The sequence below is a fragment of the Artemia franciscana genome, chromosome 15 (assembly GCF_032884065.1).
Source record: "Artemia franciscana chromosome 15, ASM3288406v1, whole genome shotgun sequence".
Classification (NCBI taxonomy): domain Eukaryota; kingdom Metazoa; phylum Arthropoda; class Branchiopoda; order Anostraca; family Artemiidae; genus Artemia; species Artemia franciscana.
Genome location: NC_088877.1, coordinates 24395963 through 24411896, shown reverse-complemented (window position 1 = coordinate 24411896; position 15934 = coordinate 24395963). Strand labels below are relative to the sequence as shown.

The 15934-nt window shown below is 35.4% G+C and overlaps 1 protein-coding gene across 1 annotated transcript in view; it reads right to left on the bottom strand.

Moving 5' to 3' along the window:
* LOC136036224 (uncharacterized) overlaps nt 1-15934 on the bottom strand; it is an 87665-nt gene that overhangs the window by 6914 nt on the left and 64817 nt on the right. The gene's annotated exons all lie outside the window — the stretch shown is intronic.

The following is a 15934-nucleotide window of genomic DNA, read 5'->3' as shown; positions in this document are numbered from 1 at the left end:
AAACCATTATGTTCTATTTGACGAAACAATTCTAATTAGCAATGACCTAGGAATCAAACAAACTGTCCGTGAGGCAATTGAAATCAAACGAAACTTAAATAATAATACATCCCTAAATAGAGACTTGGGTGAATACACACTCAACCCTATGTACACAAAATTAATTATAGAAAATAATCTAATTTAAAATAAAACAAAATAGGAACGAACAAAAACAAGCCCAATATCAAAAGAACTATCAGATTAGCTGCAGAGAAGGCAAATATCGCAATTAGAAATCATTCCAATTTTTAATAAATACAGTTAGTGAAATGAATGAACCTTTTTATCTTGTAAAATGTTAGCTTTTATCAGACAGTCTTGGCTGAACTTTTCGTTAAGAAGTAATGATGCCAAGGCTATTTTAAAATAAAAAATGGATTTTTAACTGAGAGCTTTTATTGTAAGTGTTTTATTGTTTTTTATTTTTTCTTTGCTGAAGACGGCCCTTAGATATAGGGCCGAAATATTCAAATAGGTTTTGTTGGTTCACTGTCTTGGGAAAAAAGTCCTCATTATTCTCTCTTTTGTTGTTGTATTATGGAAAGGCAGTGTGGTCTTATATATATATATATATATTCACAGGTGGGACACAAGGACACAAGTACAATGGCGCGTAACTAATATGGTGCGTAACGACTTACGTGTGCGGGGGGGCTTGGGGGGGGGGCGCGAAGCGCCCCCACCAACTAGGTGTTACAAAAAAAATAGGAACGAACAAAAACAAGCCCAATATCAAAAGAACTATCAGATTAGCTGCAGAGAAGGCAAATATCGCAATAAGAAATCATTCCAATTTTAATAAATACAGTTAGTGAAATGAATGAACCTTTTTATCTTGTAAAATGTTAGCTTTTATCAGACAGTCTTGGCTGAACTTTTCGTTAAGAAGTAATGATGCCAAGGCTATATTAAAATAAAAAATGGATTTTTAACTGAGAACTTTTATTGTAAGTGTTTTATTGTTTTTTATTTTTATGGCACTTGGTATTAACCAAGTGACATATAGCAGTCGCCAATTCTGTCGGTCTGTCTGTCGGTCTGTCGGTCTGTCTGTCGGTCTGTCTGTCGGTCTGTCGGTCCCGGTTTTGCTACTTTAGGCACTTCCAGGTAAGCTAGGACGATGAAATTTGGCAAGCGTATCAGGGACCGGACCAGATTAAATTAGAAATAGTCGTTTTCCCGATTTGACCATCTGGGGGGGGAGAAGGGGCCGGTTAATTCGGAAAAATAGAAAAAATGAAGTATTTTTAACTTATGAGCGGGTGATTGGATCTTAATGAAATTTGATGTTTGGAATGATATTGTGTCTCAGAGCTCTTATTTTAAATCCCGACTGGGTCTGATGACATTGGGGGGAGTTGGAGGGGGGGAAACCTAAAATCTTGGAAAACACTTAGAGTAGAGGGATCGGGATGAAACTTGATGGGAAAAATAAGCGCAAGTCCCCAGATACATGATTGACATAATCGGAACTTATTTGCTCTCTTTGGGGTAGTTGGGAGGGGGGGAGTAAGTCTTAAAAATTAGAAAAATGAGGTATTTTCAACTTACGAACGGGTGATCGGATCTCAATGAAATTTGATGTTTAGAAGGATATCGTGTCTTAGAGCTCTTATTTTAAATCCCGACCGGATCTGGTGATGGGGGCGGGGAGTTGGGAGGGGGAAACCTAAAACTTGGAAAACACTTAGAGTGGAGGGATCGGGATGAAACATGGTGGGAAAAATAAACACAAGTCCTAGATAGATGATTGACATAAACGGAACGGATCCGCTCTCTTTTGGGTAGTTGGGGGGGGGGGGTGTTAATTCTGAAAATTAGAAAAAATGAGGTATTTTTAACTTACGAATGGGGGATTGGATCTCCATGAAATTTGATTTTTAGAAGGATATCGTGGCTCAAGCTCTTATTTTAAATCCTGACCGGATCTGGTGACATTGGGGAAGTTTGGGGTGGGGAGACCTAAAATGATGGGAAACCCTTAGATTGGAAGGATTGGGATGAAACTTGGTTGGAAAAATAAGCAAAAGTCTTGCATACGTAATTTACATAATTGGAACGGATCCGCTCAATTTCGGGGGGGGGGGGGGGTAATTCTGAAAAATAAGAAAAATAACGTATTTTTAACTTACGAAGGAGTGATCGGATCTTCATGAAACTTCATATTTAGAAGGACCTCGTAACTCTGATATCTTATTTTAAATCTCAACCGGATCAACGTAATTGGGGGGGGGGCAGTTGGGGGGACCGGAAATCTTAGAAAATACTTAAAGCGGTGAGATCAGGATGAAACTGGATGGGAAGAATAGAAACCTGTCTAAGGTACGTGACTGACATAACTGGACCGGATCTGCTCTCTTTGGTGGAATTGGGAGGGGGGAGGTAATTTTGAAAATTGAGGTATTTGTAACTTACGAAAGGGTGACCAGATCTTAGTGAAATATGATATTTAGAAGGATCTTGTGCTATAAAGTTTAACTTTAGGTTCTGACCTTCTCACAAGTGCCAAATGAGCTCTTGGCTCTTGGCTCTTCCGACCTCGTCCAAATGAGCTCTTGGCTCTTCCGACCTCGTACCATATGAGCTCTCGGCTCTTCCGACCTCGTCACAAGTGCCATATGAGCTCTTAGCTCTTGTTTCTTTGCTGAAGACGGCCCTTAGATATAGGGCCGAAATATTCAAATAGATTTTGTTGGTTCACTGTCTTAGGAAAAAAGTCCTCATTATTCTCTCTTTTGTTGTTGTATTATATATATATATATATATATATATATATATATATATATATATATATATATATATATATATATATATATATATGTATATATATATATATATATATGTTTTTAACTACGTAAAACTTGCGAATATACAACATTCTTTGCTGTCCCATTGTCTGTGCATATAAATAGATTGTCAGGTTTACTGACTCTTGAACATGCAACATATAATTGTCCATGGGAAAAACAATCCGTATTCAGATCTATACCTCATTATTCTAATGATTGCCCTTGAGCTTTGTTGATGGTGATTGCTAATCGGACATTCCCTGTGTCCCCGTCGTCATTTATACATCCCCTGTGCCCCCTGGCGTCCCCGTTGTAGTTGTGTCCCTGTCGTCATTTATATTCCCTGTGTCCCAGTCGTCATTTGTGTCCCGGTGTCCCAGTCTGTAATTTCTCTTTGAATGTCCCGGTCGTCATTTTTATTCCCTGTGTCCCGGTCGTCATTTGTGTCCCGGTCTGTAATTTCTCTTCGAATATTCCCTGTGTCCCGGTCGTCATTTATATATCCCCCTTTTGCCCCCGGTGTCCCCGTTGTAGTTGTGTCCCTGTGTGCCGGTCGTCATTTATATTCCCTGTATCCCGGTCGTGATTTGTGTCCCGGTGTCCCAGTCTGTAATTTCTCTTTGAGTGTCCCGGTCGTCATTTATATTCCCTGTGTCGCGGTGTCCTGGTCGTCATTTGTGTCCCGGTGTCCCGGTCTGTAATTTCATCAGTTGACAAACATGACGGCAGTCGACAAACAACTTCATGACGACATATAGCTCAATCCTTATAATGACGTCAATCGACAAACATGACGTCAGTCGACACACAAACATGACGTCAGTCGACAGACATAACACACAAACAACTTATCTATCTATCTATATATATATAAACTAGCTGTTGGGGTGGCGATTCGCGCCCCCCAAGCCCCCCGCGCGCGTAAGTCGTTACGCGCCATTGTAGTTGTGTCCCTATGTCCCACCCGTGAATATAGATATATATATATATATATATCTATATATATAAAAATAAGTTGTCTGTCTGTGGATGTGTGGATGGATGTGTGGATGGATGTGTCAGGTGACGTCACCTGAAAAAACTGGATTAGGTGACGTCAAAACTGAAAAAACTAAAAAAAGGCAAAAACTACAAAAAAAACTAAAAACTAATAAAAAAAATAAAAAAGCTAAAAAACTAAAAAAACTATAAAGGTAAAAACCAATAAAAAACTAAAAAAAAAACTGAAAAAACTAAAAAAAGGCAAAAACTACAAAAAAAAACTAAAAACTAATAAAAAAAGTAAAAAAGCTAAAAAACTAAAAAAACTAAAAAAAGGTAAAAAACTAAAAAAAATAAAAAATAAAAAAAAACTAAAAAAAAGGAAAAAACTGAAAAATAAGCTAAAATAAAGGTAAAAACCAATAAAAAACTAAAAAAAAAAGGAAAAAACTAATAAATGACGACACTCAAAGAGAAAGCGACCAGGACAAAAAACTAAAAAAAAAGGCAAAAACTACAAAAAAACTAAAAACTAATAAAAAAAATAAAAAAGCTAAAAAACTAAAAAAACTAAAAAAAGGTAAAAAACTAAAAAAACTAAAAACTAAAAAAAAACTAAAAAAGGTAAAAACTAAAAGAACTAAAAAAGAAAAAAATAAATGACGACACTCAAAGAGAAAGCGACCAGGACAAAAGGAATGTTCGATTAGCAATCAACAAAGCACCGGGACACAGGGAGTATAAATGACGACCAGGACACAAGTAAAAAAAAAAATTAACAAAACTAAAAAGAAGGTAAAAACTACAAAAAAACTAAAAAGAAAAAAAAACTAAAAACTAATAAAAAAACTAAAAAATCTAAAAATCTAAATAAACTAAAAAAGAAAAAAAAGGAAAAAAATAAAGGAGAAAAACAAAACTAAAAAACGAATGTATATACAGACCGGTACACCGGGATACAAATGACGACCGGGACACAGGGAATATAAATAACGACCGGGACACAGGGACACAACTACAACGGGGACACCGGGGGAAACAGGGGGATAACCTGACAATCTATTTATATGCAAAGACAATGGGACAGCAAAGAATGTTGTATATTCGCAAGTTTTACGTAGTTAAAACCATATATATATATATATATCTATATTCACAGGTGGGACATAGGGACACAACTACAATGGCGCGTAACTATTATGGCGCGTAACGACTTACGCGCGCGGGGGGGCTTGGGGGGGGGCGCGAAGCGCCCCCACCAACTAGGTGTTGGGGTGGCGCGAAGCGCCACCCCAACAGCTAGTATATATATATATATATATATATATATATATATATATATATATATATATATATATATATATATATATATATATATATATATATATATATATATATATATATATATATATATATATATATATATATATATATATATATATATATATGTTTTTAACTACGGAAAACTTGCGAATATACAACATTCTTCGCTGTCCCATCGTCTGTGCATATAAATAGATTGTCAGGTTTACCGACTCTTGAACATGCAACATATAATGGTCCATGGGAAAACAATCCGTATTGTTGTAGTTGTGTCCCTGTGTCCCGGTCGTCATTTATATTCCCTGTGTCCCGGTCGTCATTTCTGTCCCGGTGTCCCAGTCTGTGATTTCTCTTTGAGTGTCCCGGGCGTCATTTATATTCCTTGTGTCCCGGTGTCCCGGTCGTCATTTGTGTCCCGGTGTCCCGGTCTGTATATACATTCGTTTTTGAATTGGTCTTTTTTCAGTTTTTAGTTTTTTACCTTTTTTTAGTTTTTTTAGTTATACCTCATGATTCTAATGATTGCCCTTGAGCTTTGTTGATGGTGATTGCTAATCGAACATTCTCTGTGTCCCCGTCGTCATTTATATATCTCCCTGTGCCCCCCGGCGTCCCCGTTGTAGTTGTGTCCCTGTGTCCCGGTCGTCATTTATATTCCCTGTGTCCCGGTCGTCATTTGTATCCCGGTGTCCCGGTCTGTATATACATTCGTTTTTGAAATGGTATATGATGAAATAAATTTTGTATTTTTCCCCTTTTTTCTTTTTAGTTTTTTTTTTTTGGTTTTTACTTTTTTTAGTTTTTTTAGTTTTTTTTTCTCTTTTCTTTTTATTTTTTTTTATTTTTAGTTTTTTTTCTCCTTTATTTTTCATTTTTTTCCTTTTTTTATTTTTTTTCTTTTTTAGTTTTTTTAGTTTTTTAGCTTTTTTAGTTTTTTATTAGTTTTTAGTTTTTTTCTTTTTAGTTTTTTTGTAGTTTTTACCTTTTTTTTAGTTTTTTTTTTTACTTATGTCCTGGTAGTCATTTATACTCCCTGTGTCCCGGTCGTCATTTGTGTCCCGGTGCTTTGTTGATGGTGATTGCTAATCGAACATTCCCTGTGTCCCGGTCGCTTTCTCTTTGAGTGTCCCGGTCGTCATTTATATTCCTTATGTGCCGGTGTCCCCGTCGTCATTTGTGTCCCGATGTCCCGGTCTGTAATTTCGTCAGTCGAAAACATGACGTCAGTCGACACACAAACATGACGTCACCCGACAGACCCACACACACACAGACAACTTATTTTTATATATATATAAAATAAGTTGTCTGTGTGTCTGTCGAGTGACTTCATGTTTGTGTGTCGACTGACGTCATGTTTGTCGACTGACGAAATTAGTCGGGACACAAATGACGAATATATATAAAAATAAGTTGTCTGTGTGTCTGTCGAGTGACGTCATGTTTGTGTTTCGACTGACGTCATGTTTGTCGACTGACGAAATTACAGACCGGGATATCGGGACACAAATGACGACCGGGACACCGGGACATAGGGAATATAAATGACGACCGGGACACTCAAAGAGAAAGCGACCGGGACACAAGGAATGTTCGATTAGCAATCACCATCAATAAAGCACCGGGACACAAATGACGACCGGGACAAATGACGACCAGGACACTCAAAGAGAAATTACAGACCAGGACACCGCAACACAAATGACGACCGGGACAAAAATGACGACCGGGACACAGGGAATATAAATGACGACCGTGACACTCAAAGAGAAATTACAGACTGGGACACCGGGACACAGGGAAACAACAACAACGGGGACGCCGAGGGCACAGGGGGATATATAAATGACGATGGGGACACAGGGAATGTTCGATTAGCAATCACCATCAACAAAGCTCAAGGGCAATCATTAGAATAATGAGGTATAGATCTGAATACAGATTGTTTTTCCCATGGACAATTATATGTTGCACGTTCAAGAGTCGGTAAACCTGACAATCTATTTATATGCATAGACAATGGGACAGCCAAGAATGTTGTATATTCGAAAGTTTTACGTAGTTAAAAATATATATATATATATCTATCTATATTCACAGGTGGGACACAGGGACACAACTACAATGGCGCGTAACTAATATGGCGCGTAACGACTTACGCGTGGAGGGGGGGGACTTGGGGGGCGCGAAGCGCCCCCACCAACTAGGTGTTGGGGTGGCGCGAAGCGCCACCCCAACAGCTAGTTTATATATATATAGATTAGCATTGCAATGATGTTGTCACACTTATCAAACTTGTGTATAAAAATTGAAGATTTCCATGCATGAAAAAGTTTATACTAAATTGCTTAAAGAGCAAAAAACTAGCAATTGTAAAAACATTTGTTTATATTTTGACAAGAGATAATAAAAATTCAAAACCATAAAAAAGAAAATAAAAGTTTGAAGCTTAGTAGAAATCACTGTTAGAAATTGGACTTGCTGTAACAATCAAATATCTTTGAATGGACCTTCAGTATGAAGACATAAAATTGTGTAAGGAGCAAAAAACTGGTAATCGCAAAAATATCTTTATATATATTTTAACAAAGGATTCCAACAATTCAAAAACCTTAAAAAAGATCTAAAACTTCATGATCTGCCCTCTCGAAATTATCCAAAATCCCGCATTTACTTAGATCGGAAATTAAAACCACTGCGACACTTTCGTTTGATGTGCTGACTATGAACACGTGATTTTCATAAAGATCACTGGTCCACTTAGGAGTTATCTCTCTTTTTCAAAAATCAGGCAAATATTCTCAGGCTATTACCTTCTGAAGATCAACTTTAAACATGATGCAGCTTATATATTTGGAATCACCATAAAGCGCAGATTCTTTCGATGCGAATAATGTTATTATGACCTCTATTTTAAAGTTTTTATTATTAGTACCCCGGGTCGCTCTGCGTATGTGGCGCGTTACCAAGAACTGTTTGGAACTGGGCTTGACTGGTTTTGTTCAGATCTATAGGCTAGTTAAGGAAGTTTTGCTTTTAACCTTGTTTTGTTGCGTCAGTTATGGGTTTTTGGTAAAGCGCTAGTTTTACAGAATTCTCCAAACATAGGGATACATTACGAGTCAGATTGTTTGAACCAGCATTGCAGGTATATGTAGTATAAGCTCCAAAGCAATATTTTTGTTTGAGTTTTAACTTGGCTCTTTACTTTAAATCAGAAAACTTTGTATTTTTAAAACGTTTTACTAAGAAGATGGGGGTTAACCGTCAACTCCTGTCAGAAATCAAAATTTAGAAGATCAATATCTGTAGATTCTTAGGAGTTCTTAAAGTAATTTTTTCGAAGCTCATTCAAGGAAACAACAGTTCAAGAGAGACATTGGCACCTTACTCCCAAAAACTTTGTATCAACGTATACATAGAACCTAGCCATAAGAAATCAGTCTGGTTGATTCTGGACCTTAACGCGATTAGACATACAAATATCTATCCATCTTGACTATTTTTGGATTGTAATTGCGCTTTCATTTAGTTTCTCAAAGAATCTTCAAGACAAAATATATTAAATTCGCCACTGTTAGATTCCGTGGCATATTGATCTTTAAGGCGTAATTTATTCGGTTAGACCTTTTAAGAAATTGCATCACAGACTATAGCCTTGTTTAAAACCCCGCTAACTGAAATTAAATTTATTGACATCATGACTAGTTAAAATTTGAGGTGGAAGCACAAAATAAGTAACCAAACATAAATAATTGCAGATTCACTAGGGTAAATACAGCAGAATACTCAATGTGGATTTTTTTCTTTAAATTTTATTTTTTCAACCTTATGAAACTTAATTCCCAATTCGATTACTTTAAGACCATACCCAGCATAAGCAAATCCAGCAAATATTGAGAAAAATATTCTATAACTAACTCTAAATCAATTGCAGTCCTAAGCATAAACAACACTGATCATAACAAATCATTAAAGAGAGGTAATCACACAAATAGAATTAATCACATAAAAACAAATAATGACAACCTCTTATCCAAATTTCAGGTACTACAATCTACAAAATGGTTAGGAAAGTAGGAAAGGGAGAAAAGTTGTTATTTTGCTAATTTGAAGACTAAACAAGAATTTAGACTTACGAATTTGCAAGAAGTGATTCACATATTCAAGTATTCCATGGTAAAAAACTGTAAGCAAAGAGCAACCCTGGCCAATAGAAATTCATTTTAAAATTGGAAGCTGGAAATAAGTTTTGTACTCATTATAAATTTGTGGATTTTTTTTCAGTTTAAAGGTACCCATCACAAGCTATTAGCATTAGCAGATTCAGATGATTCCTAACTCACCTGACGCCCCCTAGAAGCCTTCAAACTTGCAATGGCTTCCAAAACTGATCCGATATTTACAAAAATTGCACAGTCAAATTCTTAAGAATTAAATTCTTAAAAAATGCTTGTGTGAGTGACATCATTTTTATGTACATTAGCATTGCAATGACGTTGTCACACTTGTGTCTAAAAATTGAAGATTTTCAAGTATGAAGAAGTTTATGTTAACTTGCTTAAAGAGCAAAAAACTGGCAATTGTAGATATATCTGTATATATTTTGACAAGGGATTAAAAAAACCCAAAAAATTAAAAAAGAAAATACAAATTTTGAAGCTTAGTAGAAATCGCTGTTAGAAATTGGGCTTGCTGTAATAAACAAATATCTTTGAATGAACCTTCAGTATGAAGAAATTAAAATGCGTAAAGAGCAAAAAAATGGTAATTGCAAAACATTTGTATAAAATTTAACAAGTGATTCCAACAATTCAAAAACCTTAAAACCAAACGCTTGAAGCTTAAATAGCTTAAAATTTAACAAGTGATTCCAACAATTCAAAAACCTTAAAACCAAACGCTTGAAGCTTAAATAGGTTAAAAGCTTAAAATTTAACAAGTGATTCCAACAATTCAAAAACCTTAAAACCAAACGCTTGAAGCTTAAATAGGTTAAAAGCTTAAAATTTAACAAGTGATTCCAGCAATTCAAAAACCTTAAAACCAAACGCTTGAAGCTTAAATAGGTTAAAAGCTTAAAATTTAACAAGTGATTCCAACAATTCAAAAACCTTAAAACCAAACGCTTGAAGCTTAAATAGGTTAAAAGCTTAAAATTTAACAAGTGATTCCAACAATTCAAAAACCTTAAAACCAAACGCTTGAAGCTTGCTAACGCGTGATAACTGGTTGTGTCCAAAAACATTTCTTTTTTATGGTTTTTTTAATTGTTTTAATCTCTTGTTGAAATATATACAAATATTTTTGCAATCACAAGTTTTTTACTCTTTATACAATTTACTGTCTTTTCAAAGATATTTTGTTATTGAAGCTAGTCTAATTTCTACCAACGATATATACTAAGCTTGAAACTTTCGGTTTTGCTTTTTTGAGGTTTTAGTAATTGTTGTAAAATGTTTGTATTGTAAAAGGTTTTTGTATATTTCGTTTTTTGGGCCTTTCTACTGATATTATATAACTGTTACCGTTCAAACCTGTAAGATTAATGACGTAGTAAGTTGATTTTATCTAAAAAAAAAAAAAAAAAAAAAAAAAATTAGAATTCGTAGGTATTTTTCGAGTTTGTATTAAAACATCAAAATTATTGCTCAGGCACCGATTACTCAATAACTTCCGCGATTCTGAACTTAAAAAGTTTTCAACTTTTTTTCATGTCTTAGAAAGACATTGCTTCTACTTAAAAGATAAGAAATTTGGTAATGGCGTTTTTCTCACAAAAAGTTTGACTCTTTCTCACAACTCTACTTTCAAAACAATAAAAAACTATAGCGTAAAGAGCGATGCGCTGAGGACGGGAACACCCTTTCTTATACGGAATAATTTTTGTTCATTTGAAGTTATAAATTGCACCTTATTTCCAGTTAAAAAAACTTGTTTTTTTTATTTAATTTCTGAACGTTTTTAAACTAATGTATGTTTTGATTTTGGCTCACTGCACATGAGTAATTAAAACGAAATTTGCATATTAATTTTAATTTTTTTTTTTCGGCTAAATGGCTTTCTCATAGTTTTAATCGTAGATTTTAAAGTAATAAAGTAAATCTCGTTTCACCTGAGACTTTTGACCTCAGACCACCTGATATGTCAGATAAATCTAATGAACCGGAACCGAAAAGGTCAAGGAGATTTGCTTCCACTGTTGCATTCAAAAAATTTTATATTTATTTCCTTGTCAATTAAAAGGTTTTATCCCCATTTTGAACTGTTATATTTTTTATTGTGTGATCTCACTGGTAGTTTCTATAATGGTTAACTGCGCCTCTTTGCACCACGTTAGGCGTAATTTCTCCTCGTCGTGCATTTTCCTGCCATAAGAGCATACTTCAAGAATCCTGTCCCTTTTTTTACGACGCATAGGACAGTTTTTACAAGCACAGCTCACATGTGACATGTATGGAACACTTTCGGTACACATGGCACACTTCCACTACTTATCAAACAATTTTGCCATGCTTCTCACACTTTCACCATGAATGGCGCACCATTGCCACACTTAGCAAGTTCTGCGATGTCTGGTGCACTTCATCCATGTAGAATAGAATTTTTAACATACATGGTACACTTCTGTCATGCCAAACCACCTCATGCCATGCACAGCGAGCCTCCAACCGTTTGCGCCATGCACATCTGATTTCACCATGGATAGCTGAATTCAGCCGCGTCATGCCTACTCAGACGGCAGGTTTTTTCACATTTAGTACACTTCCGCAAGGCTTGATACACTTCCAATCCATCACGCTTGGCACATTTTTGCCGCGTTGGACGCACTTTTTCCCGAATGTAAAACCTTTAAACAGGTTTGGTACACTTCCACAAACCCGAGACTTTTCGCATCCCGCATGGCACCCATGCGATACTTTCCATCCTCGCACCATGCATGTGTCTTTTTACACCGCCTAGGACACACAAGTAGGTGTACACGGATATTTGAAAGTTAGGGATCCTTTTCCAGAAGTTTCGTGAAACACGAACTGACCGTCATCATGACACTAATGCACTCATGAGAATTAACACAATCTACATAATGTGACAAGATTTGACAGGCTTTCATTTTAAATTTTTTGCCCTTTGTAAGCAAATGATTCAGCAAGTATTATTGATTCCAAGTTTACTTACGATTCGGTAATTTGCAAGTTACTCCTAAAATCCTTACTACAAAAAAACTGCATATCATGCCTCGTCACAGCAGAGAGTAACAAAGATCTAAGCTTATAACTAATGACGGTAAAAAAGTAAGAAAAGCTTCTGTATTTGGGAAATAAACAAATTCAGCGACTTTATTAAAAGCACAAGTAATAATTATAACGGATTTTATGTAATCTGATTTTATGGTGCGTAACTAAAGTTAAGATGACAAAAACATCGGATATTTGCTTCGTTTTGACATGGAAATTTGAGGGTGCGCAAAAGTTTTAGTCCAAATCAGATATAGACATTTATTTTTCCTTTCTATTTAATAGCTTAGCTGTAAAATGAAGTAAGTGGGCACACTCCTCGTTGTTCCCAAACTTTTTTGTACGGTATATGTGTTATGCTTTCACATCTCATTCTTTCAAAAATAAGAAAATTGAATTCGATGGCTGGGGGGATATTATATTCTCTGACGTATTTTGTAACCCGACTGGACTGGAACCTTTGTTTTTCCATTCTAATTTTGATACATTTTCGACTATGCTGAATAAAACGACAATCTCAGAATTTTGATCCGTTGACTTTGGGAAAATAATTAGCGTGGGAGGGGGCCTAGGTGCCCTCCAATTTTTTGGTCACTTAAAAAGGGCACTAGAACTTTTCATTTCCGTTAGAATGAGCCCTCTTGCAACATTCTAGGACAACTAGGTCGATACGATCACCCCTGGGAAAAAAAACGCATCGGTGATCTGTCTTCTGGCAAAAAATGCGAAATTCCACATTTTTGTAGATAGGAGCTTGAAACTTCTACATTAAGGTTCTCTGATACACTGAATCTGATGGTGTGATTTTCGTTAAGATTGTATGAATATTAGGGGGTGTTTTCCCCTATTTTCTAAAATAACGCGCATTTTCTCAGGGTCGTAACTTTCGATGGGTAAGACTAAACTTAATGAAACTTATATATTTAAAATCAGCATTAAAATGCGATTCTTTTGATGTAGCTATTGGTATCAAAATTCTATTTTTTAGAGTTTTGGTTACTATTGAGCCGGGTCGCTCCTTACGTTACCACGAACTGTTTGATTTCCCACTCTTCATTACTATCGTAGTTACTAAGTGAAGACACCAATTTAGTCAAGATACTGAATGGTTTGACCTGTACAAATTGCGACAAAAAGTGAATGGTCCCAAAAGAAGGTTCAAGACCAATTTTTTATTTTTTTGTTTACAATAAAAAGCTTAACTCGCTCGCTATAGTGGTCAGAAGTGCAAAGGCAAAAAATTACCCAGAAAATATTAAATATCATATTTTTATAGATGGTGGACAGCTTTTTATTTTTTTTTATTGCGAGGTGGTTTTTATAACTTATTATTTTTTATCAATATTTTTATACCATTTTAATTTCAACTGATTTATTAGAACTTAAACCCTCACCAGATTTAGATTAAATTTACGACCATTTCCACTACCTACCAACAACACATAATTGTCGGGGTTTCCTTTTAATTGCGGGTATCTATTTGTTCGCAAAGTTTATCGAAGCAACCTATTATGCACCCCCCCTCCCCTCCTAAAGAAAATCCTGGATCCGCCCCTGCCATATGACCAAATTTTATTATTATTTTTCTTTGCCATTGTTTTTTTCCTTCCCTTATACTATTTTTGCAACATCCCCGTTTTCATTTGAATTGCTAAGATGGATTGGCATCGATGGTATCCAACCTGTGCTTTTTCAAGCATTATTTTTGTTTTGACTTGTTTCAAATTGAGTTGTTTTTATGTAAATAAAAAATGTTTGAAAAAAAGAAAAAGTTATTTGTCGACAGATATTTCAAAATATGACTGAAAATGTAAAGTTTAAGAGTAGAATATTGCTTAAGATGTATTTTCAGTAATACAGAAAAGGTAAAAAATAAAAAAAATAATTCTTGGGCATTTTTCACATTCTTGCAGTAAGGTGCAATCAGGTCTAGGCTATAAGATGCAATAAGAGAAATATATTTCAATTCTGTTTTCTGTTATGCATAACCAATCAGAGTGCTTAATTGGTTTTGTTAGTATATCAGGGGATATGGTGGTTAAAACATATAAATATTTATTTTATATGGTTATTTTCGGTAATTTGGGCTATAAGGCCACACTACTTATCACACCAATGTGAACAGTCCATTTGTTGCTTCAAAATCAGCTTAAGTTGATGAAAATTTTTTTTTAATCATAATCAGATTAAACACCTTCATCCTTTTTCCATTGGTAGCTGAAGCCTTGACTCTTTTCGTGTGTACCGGTAGCTTCTCATCTCCATGAAATCGTCCAAGAAGGCGGAATGAAGTGGGCCCACTTCATACCATATTTTGTTTTCAGAATTCCACGTAGCTTTTCTGTTTTAAGCTTGTTCCGTCTGTCCGTCTATATTATTCTTACTTCACTAAAAAGCCGTTCGATGAAAAAGTTGGGGAAAGTAAGGGAAAACACAAATAATATAGACAATTATATATATATATATATATATATATATATATATATATATATATATATATATATATATATATATATATGTTTGTGTGTGTATGGCTCGGTTCCGGAAGGAGTTTTTTTTCGAAAAAAACGAACGCCAGTAGATAACCGCAACCATATTTTCAACATTGATGAGACTTTGCTTCCTCCACTCCTATTGAATTTTCTTTTCATCCCATGATACTTTTTTATACTTTCTACAAAGGGTTGAAGGTAACTACACAATAGTGACTGAGCTGATGCAGGGTCAACCCTTTCTGCATATTTGTAAATGTCATCTTCGAAATGAGATCAAGTTTGGATTTTCTGCACAGATTCTGTGTAAAAAGATTGTACAGCTTCGAAAATCTTTTCAACTACATCACGGGCGTACCAGGATCTGACTTCGATGTCAAGAAAAAGCCCTGCCCATTTGAACTCAAAGAATTACTTTCGAAGGGAAGTTGAACACTTGGGTCATTCACATTCATTTGAAATGCTAACGTTGACATCACATAGTCCTTTTTCAACTCCTGGTTCAATTGAGTAGCACCTATGACAGCAGGGGTTCAGAATCCAAACCTTTACCAGGTTTTCTTCAAATGATTAGTAGTGTTAAAAGGATTTTGGATCCCTGTTCTCTTGACTTCTAGGTCAATATGGTTATTGTTGTCGTCGTCTCCTAGAAGGCTATATCCAGCATAGGCAAACATTCAAACATAATGCGCTTCCAAACCGACTGGGTAAATGATCCAAAACTCCCTTTATGACGCATCCAGACTATCATCATAAGACTATCAGACTATCAGCTTTCTGGAAAAATGGGAGGGAAAAATACTCCCATCCCATTTTCCATTCTTGGATGGAAGAGGACTTTCTAGAGCCGAAACCATAGAAATTTCCTTTAAAAATCCAAAAGACTTATAAAGATCCTTAAGAATCCCTAAGCCCCAAAACAAAAAATACCTCTAAAATTACCCCTAAAAGACCTAAGAATCACTATTTCAAGGGGAAAAAAATCAATAGAATGGAAACTCAACACAAGCAAAACCCTCTGAAAGACATTTAAATCATTCCTGAGAAGAGTATATGAACTATAGTTTGA